An 11,301-nucleotide genomic window follows, 5' to 3' on the forward strand; every position below is an offset into this window, starting at 1 on the left:
ATCCCCAGGAAACCTCAGGTACACTGTAAAATGGAGACGGGCATGCAGACGCCCCAGACGGGCCACAGACAAATGCAGGCACTAAAGGGCAGAGCATGATTATTTCATGTTAAACCCAAGCTTTTATAACCTCTTTGCTCCCCTCTGTGGAGGAAGACAGAACTGAGAGCAGCTTTGCGTCTGTAAATGCCAAAGCAGAAACAAAGAGCCTTCTTTTTTCATTTACAATTTCATGATTATGCTCTAAACGTCTCATGACTTTCTTGTTAAAAATATTTTAATATATATTATTTAAATATATATTATGTAATATAAATAATGTGTAATATAAGTAGCATAATATGTATATTATGTATCTTGATAATATGTTATGTATTATATATATAATGTATATAAGCACTTAAGTTTAAAATGTTCCAAATGCACACTGGGTTCTCCCTTTAAAGTTCCAATCCAGGTCTGAAGGGAAAAGGTAGAGTAGGCAGCCAGTCATCTTGTTGTAGCTTAGCTAATGACTTCCACAATCCTCTGCACTGGAATCTCCCACAGACAAAAGCAAGGCCAGCTAGGCAAGAGGTATGGAAATAGGTAGTGTGGGAAGGGTAAAGGCGTGAGGAGGGGGCGAAGGGGTGCGGTATGGGTGAAGGGCGTGGTGGGCTGAAGGGTGCCATGGGGTGTCTCCCTCTCTGTCCCATGACATTGACCCTGTAGTGCAGAGGAATTAGTCGAGGCTCCTCAGGTGGGCTCACCTTCAAGTTGTTTGTGCCCTGCCACAGAGAACGTTCCCTAGGTTATCTCCTGCTTCAGGTCCCTCTCCTGAGGGAACCTTTACTAGGCTGGCCTAACACAGATGCTGGGTTAACAAAGAATGTGGAAGCCACCTGTGCAACTTGAATTCAAATACTTTGAGATTGAGGTATTTGAGAAGAAATACCTTGAGTTCTCTGAATTTCATTTTGTTATCTGTAAGGCTGGCTGACAGTTCATTTCTAGCTGCAGGACAAAGTGAATGAATTCACTTAGCAAAGTACCATCTGGGAAGGGTCCAGGATGGTGCTTAGTGCACAGTACCCTATAGAAAAGTGATTGCTCTGCTCCAAGGAGGCAAGAGTCTTCTCCATGAAAGAACAGTCAGGCTGCTACAAATGGAGCTGGAAGGGGGTACGTTGTGCTTCCTGCTACAGAGATGGGCTTCCCTTGTAGGAAATTTCCATTTCCTCGCTAGTCTTCCAAGCCTCTGAATATTCTAATGTAAGAGAGTATTTCAAATTATGGGTAACTTGTTTTTTGGGGGGGAGAAAGGAAATTAAATATATAAATGTACCTTTGAATAGAGATTAATTAACTGGCAATTTAGAACATGGCAATCAGAAGAGAAAAAAAAGAATGGAAGATTTTGAGGTAGTCAAGCTGAAAGACTTGGAGCTGAATTCCAGCTCAGCAGTTGTTAACTATTTCATCTCTGGAAGGCTCCACCGCCTAGCGTTCATGTCTGCAAAAGATATTTGTTCCTGTCTCTCAGGGAAGCCATGCAGGTCAGCTAGGATGACCTAGGACAACCAAGGCCACAGAGTGTTTAGGGATGAGTTCCTAGATGTTCGAATTTAAATTTGGAAACACACCCACCACACGCATGCAGGGAGTGCAGGGAGACCTTAAGTATTGGGTCTAGGACCTGGAAGCTTCATCGACTACAGTTCTACCCAGCTGTGTATATATATATATATATATATATATATATATATATATATATATATATATATATATATGTTTTTATTTTCTATATTCTTTGTTTACAATCCAAAAGCTTTCCCCTTTCCCAGTTCCCCCCTCCTCATATGAACCATAAGTCCTCTTCTCTCCATTCATTCTCCTATCTTTCCCCCCTCCCTTTTCTCTGTCCTGGTACTCCCCTACAATGCTGGATCAAGCCTTTCCAGGATTAGGGCCCTCTTCTTCCTTCTTCATGGGAATCATTTGATATGTTAATTGTATCTCCAGTATTCAGAGCTTCAGGGCTAATTAATATCCACTTATCAATGATTGCATTCCATGTGTATTCTTCTGTGATTGCATTACCTTGCTTATTGGAATGATATTTTCCAGTTCCATCCATTTGCCTAAAAAAATCATGAATTCATTGTTTTTAATTGATGAATAGTACTCCATTGTGTATATATACCACATTTTCTGTATCCATTCCTCCATTGAGGGATATCTGGGTTCTTTCCAGCTTCTGGCTATTATAAATAAGGCTGCTATGAACATAAAAGAGCATGTATCCTTATTGTATGCTGGGGAAGTCTCTGGGTATATGCCCAGGAGAGGTATAGCAGGGTCCTCCGGAAGTTTCATGTCCAGTTTTCTTAGGAACTGCCAGACTGATTTCCATAGTGATTGAACCATCTTACAATCCCACCAGCAGTGAAGGAGTGTTCCTCTTTCTCCACATCCTCGCCAACACCTGCTGTCTCCTGAGTTTTTAACCTTAGCCATTCTGACTGGTATGAGGTGAAATCTCAGGGTTGTTTTGATTTGCATTTCCCTAATGGCTAATGATGTTGAGCATTTCTTAAGGTGCTTCTCAGCCATCTGAATTTCCACAAAATAGAAACAGAAGGAACACTACCCAACTCGATCTACAAAGCCACAATTACACTGATACCAAAACCACACAAAGATCCAACAAAGAAAGAGAACTCCAGGCAAATTTCCCTTATGAATATCGATGCAAAAATACTCAATAAAATTCTTGCCAACCGAATCCAAGAACACATCAAAACGACCATCCACCATGATCAAGTAGGCTTCATCCCAGGGATGCAGGGATGGTTCAATATAAGGAAGTCCATCAATGCAATCCACTACATAAACAAACTCAAAGAAAAAAACCCATATAATCATTTCATTAGATGCTGAAAAAGCATTTGACAAAATTCAGCATCCTTTCATGCTAAAAGTCTTGGAAAGAACAGGAATCCAAGGCCCATACCTAAATATAGTTAAAGCAATATACAGCAAACTGGTAGCCAATATCAAACTAAATGGAGAGAAACTTGAAGCAATCCCACTAAAATCAGGGACTAGACAAGGCTGCCCTCTCTCTCCATATCTTTTCAATATAGTACTTGAAGTTCTAGCTAGAGCAATTATACAACATAAGGAGGTCAAAGGGATACAAATTGGAAAGGAAGAAGTAAAATTATCACTATTTGCAGATGACATGATAGTATACTTAAGTGACCCAAAAAACTCCACCAGAGAACTCCTACAGCTGATAAACAACTTCAGCAAAGTGTCAGGTTATAAAATTAACTCAAGCAAATCAGTTGCCTTCCTATACTCACAGGATAAGCAGACTGAGAAAGAAGTTAGGGAAATGACACCCTTCACAATAGCCACAAATAATATGAAGTATCTTGGTGTGACTCTAACCAAAGAAGTGAAAGATCTATACGACAAGAACTTCAGGTCACTGAAGAAGGAAATTGAAGAAGACCTCAGAAAATGGAAAAATCTTCCATGCTTGTGGATTGGCAAGATTAATACAAAAGCAATATACAGATTCAATGCAATCCCCATCAAAATCCCAACTCAGTTCTTCACAGAGTTAGAAAAAGCAATTCTCAAATTTATCTGGAATAACAAAAAACCCAGGATAGCTAAAACTATTCTCCACAGTAAAAGAACTTCTGGGGGAATTAGTATCCCAGACCTCAAGCAATACTACAGAGAAATAGTGTTAAAAACTGCATGGTATTGGCACAGTGACAGGCAAGTGGACCAATGGAATAGAATTGAAGACCCAGAAATTAATTCACACACCTATGGTCACTTGATCTTCAACAAAGGAGCTGAAAACATCCAGTGGAAAAAAGATAGCCTTTTCAACAAATGGTGATGGTTCAACTGGAGGTCAGCATGCAGGAGAATGTGAATTGATCCATTCTTATTTCCTTGTACTAAGCTCAACTCCAAGTGGATCAAGGACCTCCACATAAAACCAGACACTCTGAAGCTAATAGAAAAGAAACTGGGGAAAACCCTTGAGGACATGGGAACAGGGAAAAATTTCCTGAACAGAACACCAATAGCTTATGCTCTAAGATCAAGAATTGACAAATGGGATCTCATAAAATTACAAAGTTTCTGTAAGGCAAAGGACATTGTCAAAAGGACAAAACAGCAACCAACAAATTGGGAAAAGATCTTCACCAATCCTACATCTGATAAAGGGCTAATATCCAATATATACAAAGAACTCAAGAAATTAGACCCCAGGGAACCAAATAACCCTATTAAAAATGGGGTACAGAGCTAAACAAAGAATTTTCACCAGCTGTGTACTCTGATTTCCATTTCTATCTGCCCAGGCACCAAGCAGCACTACAAGAAAGAATAAATATCTAAGAAGGCTGGGTTGCTGGGGGTCCTTCCAGTTAGGGACACTTGCTCTACAGGTGCACGTAGTCCCTGACAGACGACAACCACAGTCTGTTGCGATGCTTAACATTTGTGTGATCATCTCCTAAAGATGCAGGTAAGGCTGGATGTGCCTGTGGCCCGGAGGAAAGAGATCTCAAGAGGGGTATCACAGCCTCACTTCAAAGCATTTGAAAATGTGTCTCAAGCAGACTAGGAAAGAGAGGTCCAGACCCTCACTTGAGACCTGCAGAGGATGTGAGAGACTGTTGCACTGTGGAGGAAAGTGTTGTGTTGCTCCTGTGCACTGGAGGATGAGGAGGAAGGGTGACCTTTGACAAAGGAGAAGGTTAACAACACTAGACTGCCAGAGAAGGAGTGAATGGACAATAATTCACCTATTTAGATGTTTTAATTTTGGGTGTTCTTGGGAGAGCAAGGACAAAGAGTCTATCTTCATATCTTGTAGCTATTCTGCTACCTTCTTCCAAGGTTTCACCACGGGAATATGTATCCCATCTTTTCAATGGGTTTTTCTGTTGTTTTCTTTTTTTTTAATTTGATTTATATTAAATTGAATATGTCAAAATTTATATTTTAGATCAACAGCACTTGCTAGCTAGGTTGGATTGTAGGAGTATCTTCTCTCAATTAATCATACTTGTTTCAATTTTCATGATTAAACAGAAATCTTGTACCAAGGGGAGGAGACTCCACTCAATCCTGACTAGATTACTTTATCCCTTTGTGTGGATAACTTGCTAAAAAGTCATACTTGCCTACTTGTGGATATATATGCTATGTATCTCAATATCCACTGTTCTTCTACACCCAGTGTCTTACATTCAATCAAAACTTAAGACCAAGAAAAAGAAAGGAAGGAACGAAGGAAGGAAGGAAGGAAGGAAGGAAGGAAGGAAGGAAGGAAGGAAGGAAGGAAGGAAGAAAGAGAAAGAAAGAAAGAAAGAAAGAAAGAAAGAAAGAAAGAAAGAAAGAAAGAAAGAAAGAAAGAAAGAAAGAAAGGGAAAATCAAGGAAGAAAGAACAGCACCAAACAATTGAAAACCTGTTTCAAATATGGCCCGATGCCTGAACTGTCAATCAGGGACTTTAAAGAATAACAGGAAATAAGGTAAAAGGTTAGCCCTTTTAAGAGTAACTAAAAGCCAGTAAGTTGTGACTGATGGTTCTTGTCCTTGCTTACCCAGCACTAACTAAATGTGTCCTGACCCTGGACCCTCCTTACATTCACTTATTATATTTGTTTCAGGCATAGTCATATTCTACCTCAAGCTTGAGAATCTAAAACAGAAAGTGGAGAAATGTAACCAGCCGGGCATCAAGGTAAAGTCAGGACATCGCCTTGACCATGACCTAGGCAACATATAAAAAAGAATTTCACTGGGCTTCCAGTTCCAGAGGGGTAGAGTCCATGGTGGCCAGGGCAAGCATGGTGGCAGGAATAGTGGAGATATAGTCTTGCCAACACACTCAGGAGGCAGAGGGCACTGGGCATGATCACAAGGTTTTGAAGCCTCAAAGCCCATCCCTGTGACATATCTATTCCACTAAGGCCACACCTCCTAATCTTTCTCAAATAGTTCCACCAACTTGGGACCAAGTCTTCAAATATATGTGCCTATGTGGGCCATCATCACTGTGGCTTCTCTAAGTCATTAAAACTGTTTCTTATTGTTAATTTTTTCTGTATTGACTTTTCTTACTGATTGTTTTGCTGGTTTGGCCAGTTAACCATTCTCTTAGTTAGTTGACATCCTTTGGATGAAACTCAGGGAATAAGTGAAACTCTCTCATTAGAATAGGAAACCTTGACTCTCATGCCTTAGTTATGGTATTCAAGCAGTAAAGGCTCCGAGGGAAGTAGCCTTTAAGGGGCTCCCTGGCACTTGCTAGATAGACAGCCTGTCCTCAGTGAGCTCCAAGCCAGAGACTTTGTCACCAGGGAAAAGTGAATGGTACCTGACAATGGACACCTAAAGTTGTCCTCTGGCTTCTGTATACAAGGACAAACATGTACACACACACACACACACACCAGAAAGCATCATAAACTTAGTTAAATGGAGAGAACTATATTGTTCTATGAAACAAATAGAAATATTTCATTCTAGGGTAGTGCTGCAAAATGAAACATTGTCTAAACTTATGATTATAAGTGTCATCAAGTACATTATAAGAACAAAATTTCAATTCATATTTATATCACTTTATTTATAACACTTTACCCACAGTTAGGCATGCATATTTTTCTTCATAGTAAATTAAGACAGATGAGGGGGAACTACAATTCTCTGAAGGCATTGTCAAAGCATTGTTAACATCTGTTAAAAGTAGTATTAGTGTAGATGATGATTTCCTTAAGTTCTTATTGTAAACATTTTCTGATGTTCATTTTTTTGTAAATAAGCAAAGATGTTGGGAGATGCAGCAAGTTGACTCCATAACTGCTGGGCTCTTCCCTTGCTGCCCTCACTGACTTAAACAAAAGGATTGTTGGCCAAACAACCAGCCAGATCACTCTTCTGCCAGCACTAGAGGTTTTGTGAACTCCACAAATGCCTTGAGGAAACTACACAACGGTCACAGCTGATTGAGGCACCTTTTGAAGGCACCATCTCAGCCAGAACTCTTTCAGACAGTTGGAGACAGTTTGATGGCACAAACCTTGAACGCTTGATGACCCTGCATCCTTTTCTCTCGGTGCCAGAGGTAGAGCGCTTCCCTTCATGACCTGGCAGAGCTAATGCTGGTGGAACAGGGCTGTGACCCAACCTTCCATTTTACTGAGGTCTGCTGGGACTCACAACCCTCACTCCCCCCCCCCCCATTGCATAATCCAGCTGTTTGGATCAACTTGGCCAATTGCATCACCTCTCCTGGGCTGCCTCCCCTGGTGTGGCAACATTAAGCCACAAAAAAGTGGCATTCTCTGCCTGTTTTCAGGAGTGTGGGCTGAGTTGAGACCACGAAGGAAGAAGAAGCAGAGACAGTGGAACAGCAGCAGAGTCACAGCCCCAGCAGAGTCACATTGAGGGGTAGAAATGGCAGAGGTGGCCAGATGCTTGCTGGTTGCAGATGCTGAGTTGCAAAAGCTGCAGGACCCCAAGACTGTCAGCTGACCACAGCAGAAAGGTGGAACTAGCCGCTTCCCTAGGAGATACTTCTAGAGTAGTAGCTGTAACAAGAGGCAGGTGATTGGGGGAGAGAAAAGGGGGTAGAATCAGGTATGGGAGGAGATGTTCAGAGGGTCAGGAAATTGAACAGAGGTGTGTAGCAATGGGGGATGGGCAATTGGGGTGTAGCAACCAGAAAGTCCCAGATGCCAGGAAAGCAAGAGCCTCCCAGGACCCCATGGGGATGACATTAGCTGAAATACTCCACAACAGGGAGGGAGAAGCTGTGGAGACCATATCTAAGGGTTAGGCATAGCTCCCCCTATTCCCCACCCCTCACCCCCCCGCCCCCAGTTTGAGCGATAGGACCACACACCCATCTCCAAAATTTTAACCCAGAATTGCTCCTGTCTAAAGGAAATACAGGGACAAATAATAAAACAGAGACTGAAGGAAAGGCCATCCAGAGACTGCCCCTGGGGATCCATGCAGACACCAAACCCAGGCACCATTGCTGATGCCAAGAAGTGCCAGCTGCTTCCAAGGGCTAAGGCATCCTGACTCCCTGACTCCACAAGAACCTCAGAGCTGAGAGTTAGTTCATCTACCTGACACCTACATGGACGCCATACCACTAAGTCCTGCTTGCTCTTGATCTCACCTGTGGATGCCACTGTTGCAAGGGATGGGCCACCAAATAACAGCAGCACTTGATGAGCTGCTCTTTGCCTACCTACTATTTCTATCTGGGTAGAGCAAAGGACCCAGACATTCAGTTGGTAAGAGCATCAGTGTCAGAAATGTCATGTATGGCAACATACCCGGAGAGCTCAGATCTACATCAAGTATTTTAGTATTTTTTTTAAATTATTTATTGGCTAATTTCTTATCCCTGGGACAAAATACTTAACAGAAGCAAGCTAAGGGAAGAAGGTTTTTTTTTTTGGGTCAAAGTTTTAGGAGATACAGTTCATCATAGAAAGGAGGTCATAGAGACAGGACCATGTGACAACTGATTTTAGGGATACAGTTCATCATGTCAGACAGGTCACGGGGACAGGAGCATGGGACAGCTGGTCGCCTTGTGTCCAGGAAGGAGAGAGACGAATACTGCCGCTCAGCTTGGTTCATCCTTTCTCCTTTTTTATTTACTTGGGACTTGCCCGAAGGATAGTACCACCCACATCCAGGATGGTTCTTCCTCTCCTCAGTTAAACCTCTCTGAAAATGCCTTCCGAGATGCCCATGTTGATCCAAAACCTGGTCAAGTTGTCGGCCAAGACTGACTATCAGCTTGAGCTTCAATTCTACTGAAAATTTTATGTTCCTTCCATTTATTTATTCATCTTTATAGTCTCTCTGCCTGGATGTTTTTTACATCCTAGCTGATAGATGGGGTGATTTGGGACTGAAGAGAAATTACAGGAAGGTCATGGAGGACTGTGCGTACTTTTGTGTGCCATGTTTACTCTCTGAAATGTATAGAACTGGGCCATAGTGACGTTGCGTTGAAGCACCTTTCCCAGCCTACTTATGCCACTCTTTACCTCAGAAGGTTTTTAAGGACTTGTGCAGATATATGAGACCTGAAATAGATCCTCCCTAAAATAACAAAAGGAGAGTATGCTTTTGGATTCAGGGAGCACAGTAGAGTGTCAAAGGAAACACGTTAGTCTGTGGTGGATAGTTTCAACTGTCAACTTGATAGGATCCGGAACCTCTGGGGAGATGGGTCTCTGGCCATGCTTGTAGAGCTTGTAGAGCATCTTGCTTGTATTGAGCTGGGAAGGCCCGCCCACTGTGGGTGGCACCATTCCCTCGGCAGGGGCATTGTATGAACAGTGAGTGGGAACTGAGATGTAGCATGTACTCATCCCTCTTTGTTTCATGATTGTGGATGGGACATGACGTGACTAGCTGCTTCTAGTTCCTGCTACCTGTTAGACTCGACCTTGGAGATTGGCCAAAATAAACCCTTTCTTCCTTATGTTGATTTTGTCAGGATATTTTATCAAAGCAACAGGAAGAGAAACTAAGAGCCTTTGAGAGTTCTGAGCCAGCCTCAAGTCTGAGAACCAACCTCAAGACAGAGAACAGTGGAGACCAGCACAGAATTGGGGTGTTTAAATCTCAAAGCCGAGGCAGAGTGTCTAAGCTTTCAACTTTTCCTCAGGTGAGAATGTGGAAGCGGTGGTCTTGGGCCCACTTTGCTCCTCGGATGTCTCCATCGGCGTAGCCCCTGTCCTTCAGGCACGGAGCAGCTGCACCTTGGTCCATTTGATCTGTTTGGATTCTCTGTTAAGTTTTGTTTGTTTAGAAAACGAATTCGCTGCTTACAGTTAGAAAGCCGCTGATGCACTCCGACTTCATCATTTTCCTAATGAGTACCCTGAGGCTCAAGGAATTTCAATTAACTGGCCAAAGTCTCCTGACTCACTAAAAGAGCAAGGTTTTCAGAATTCCACACAGGCTCACATCCATTTATGCATGGCAGTGAGTTGATTCTGAAACACACGAGAGGCTTGCATAACTCCTGTGAGCCATCATCACCTCATTGCCTTAATAGTAACTTGATTTAGGGGCAAAAGAGATGGCTCATTGGTTAAGAAGTTGTTGCTCTTCAAGAGGACCTGGATTCAAGTCTCAGAATCCACATGGTGGCTCACAACTGCCTTTAGCTCTGGTCCAAAGGATCTAACACCCTCTTCCAGCCCCTGCTGCTCCACACACATGCTGCACAGATGTCCATGCAGGCAAACACTTATATACACTGAGAAAATGAAACAATGTCACGACTTTAACCCAGGGATGCTTAGTAGCAGGGCCTCAGGGTTAATATGTAACAGCCTGATGGGAACACTGAGCTGGTTTCCAGTGCTGCTTCTGTAGATATAAGCAGAGAAACAGTAGCTCCCTGTTATAGGTTCCGGCTTCCTCTGGGCCTGGGGCACTAGGTCTGCTAGAACTGAAGGCTGCTGCTCTTGCTTTGCCAACCAGAGATCTCTGCAAGTTTTGTTTTGAGAGAGCTTGCAAACAAATCATTAGTTAAAGATTTATTTAAGTTAGGTTTGCTGAAAAACTTCTTTCTTTCTTTTTTTAAATATTTTTATTTTCTATATTCTTTGTTTACATTCCAAATGATTTCCCCTTTCCCGGATCCCCCCTCCCCATATGTCCCATAAACCTTCTTCTCTCCATCCATTCTCCAATCACCTCCCTCCTTTTTCTCTGTCCTTATATTCCCCTCCAATGCTAGATCAATCCTTTCCAGGATCAGGACCCTCTCCATACTTCTTCATGGGAGTCATTTGAAAAACTTCTTTCAAAAGAGACAGAACAAAGCTGCAGTCGCTTTGAGGGCTCGCAGTGCACTTTCTCTTATGAAACTGGTTTGGGGAACAGGAGAATGAGACTCAAGCTGCTTAGGGCCAAAGTCTGATTAACAGATTCTAGAAGCCCAAAGAAAATCAATTATAAAGAGCACAAAAAAGAGCATCCACTTAAAAAAATTAAGAGGGCAAGCTGATAGTTCAAGTTTGAAGTGGAGCCATCGTAGGCTAGGTGATGGGTCTCAAATGTGACCATTCCCTACACTCTGGAACCCAAGACTATTACTGCTGGCTTTTGTGGGTGTGATATATTAGGGATCCTGGTAAAGGGAGTCTGTCTTGATATGGGATAATCCAGGATTATCTGAATGGACCTTAAATGTAAGGGAAAGTGAGGGAAAGGAGTGATTGCAGTTA

This window comes from Apodemus sylvaticus, chromosome 4 (genome assembly GCF_947179515.1).
Source record: "Apodemus sylvaticus chromosome 4, mApoSyl1.1, whole genome shotgun sequence".
NCBI classification, from domain to species: domain Eukaryota; kingdom Metazoa; phylum Chordata; class Mammalia; order Rodentia; family Muridae; genus Apodemus; species Apodemus sylvaticus.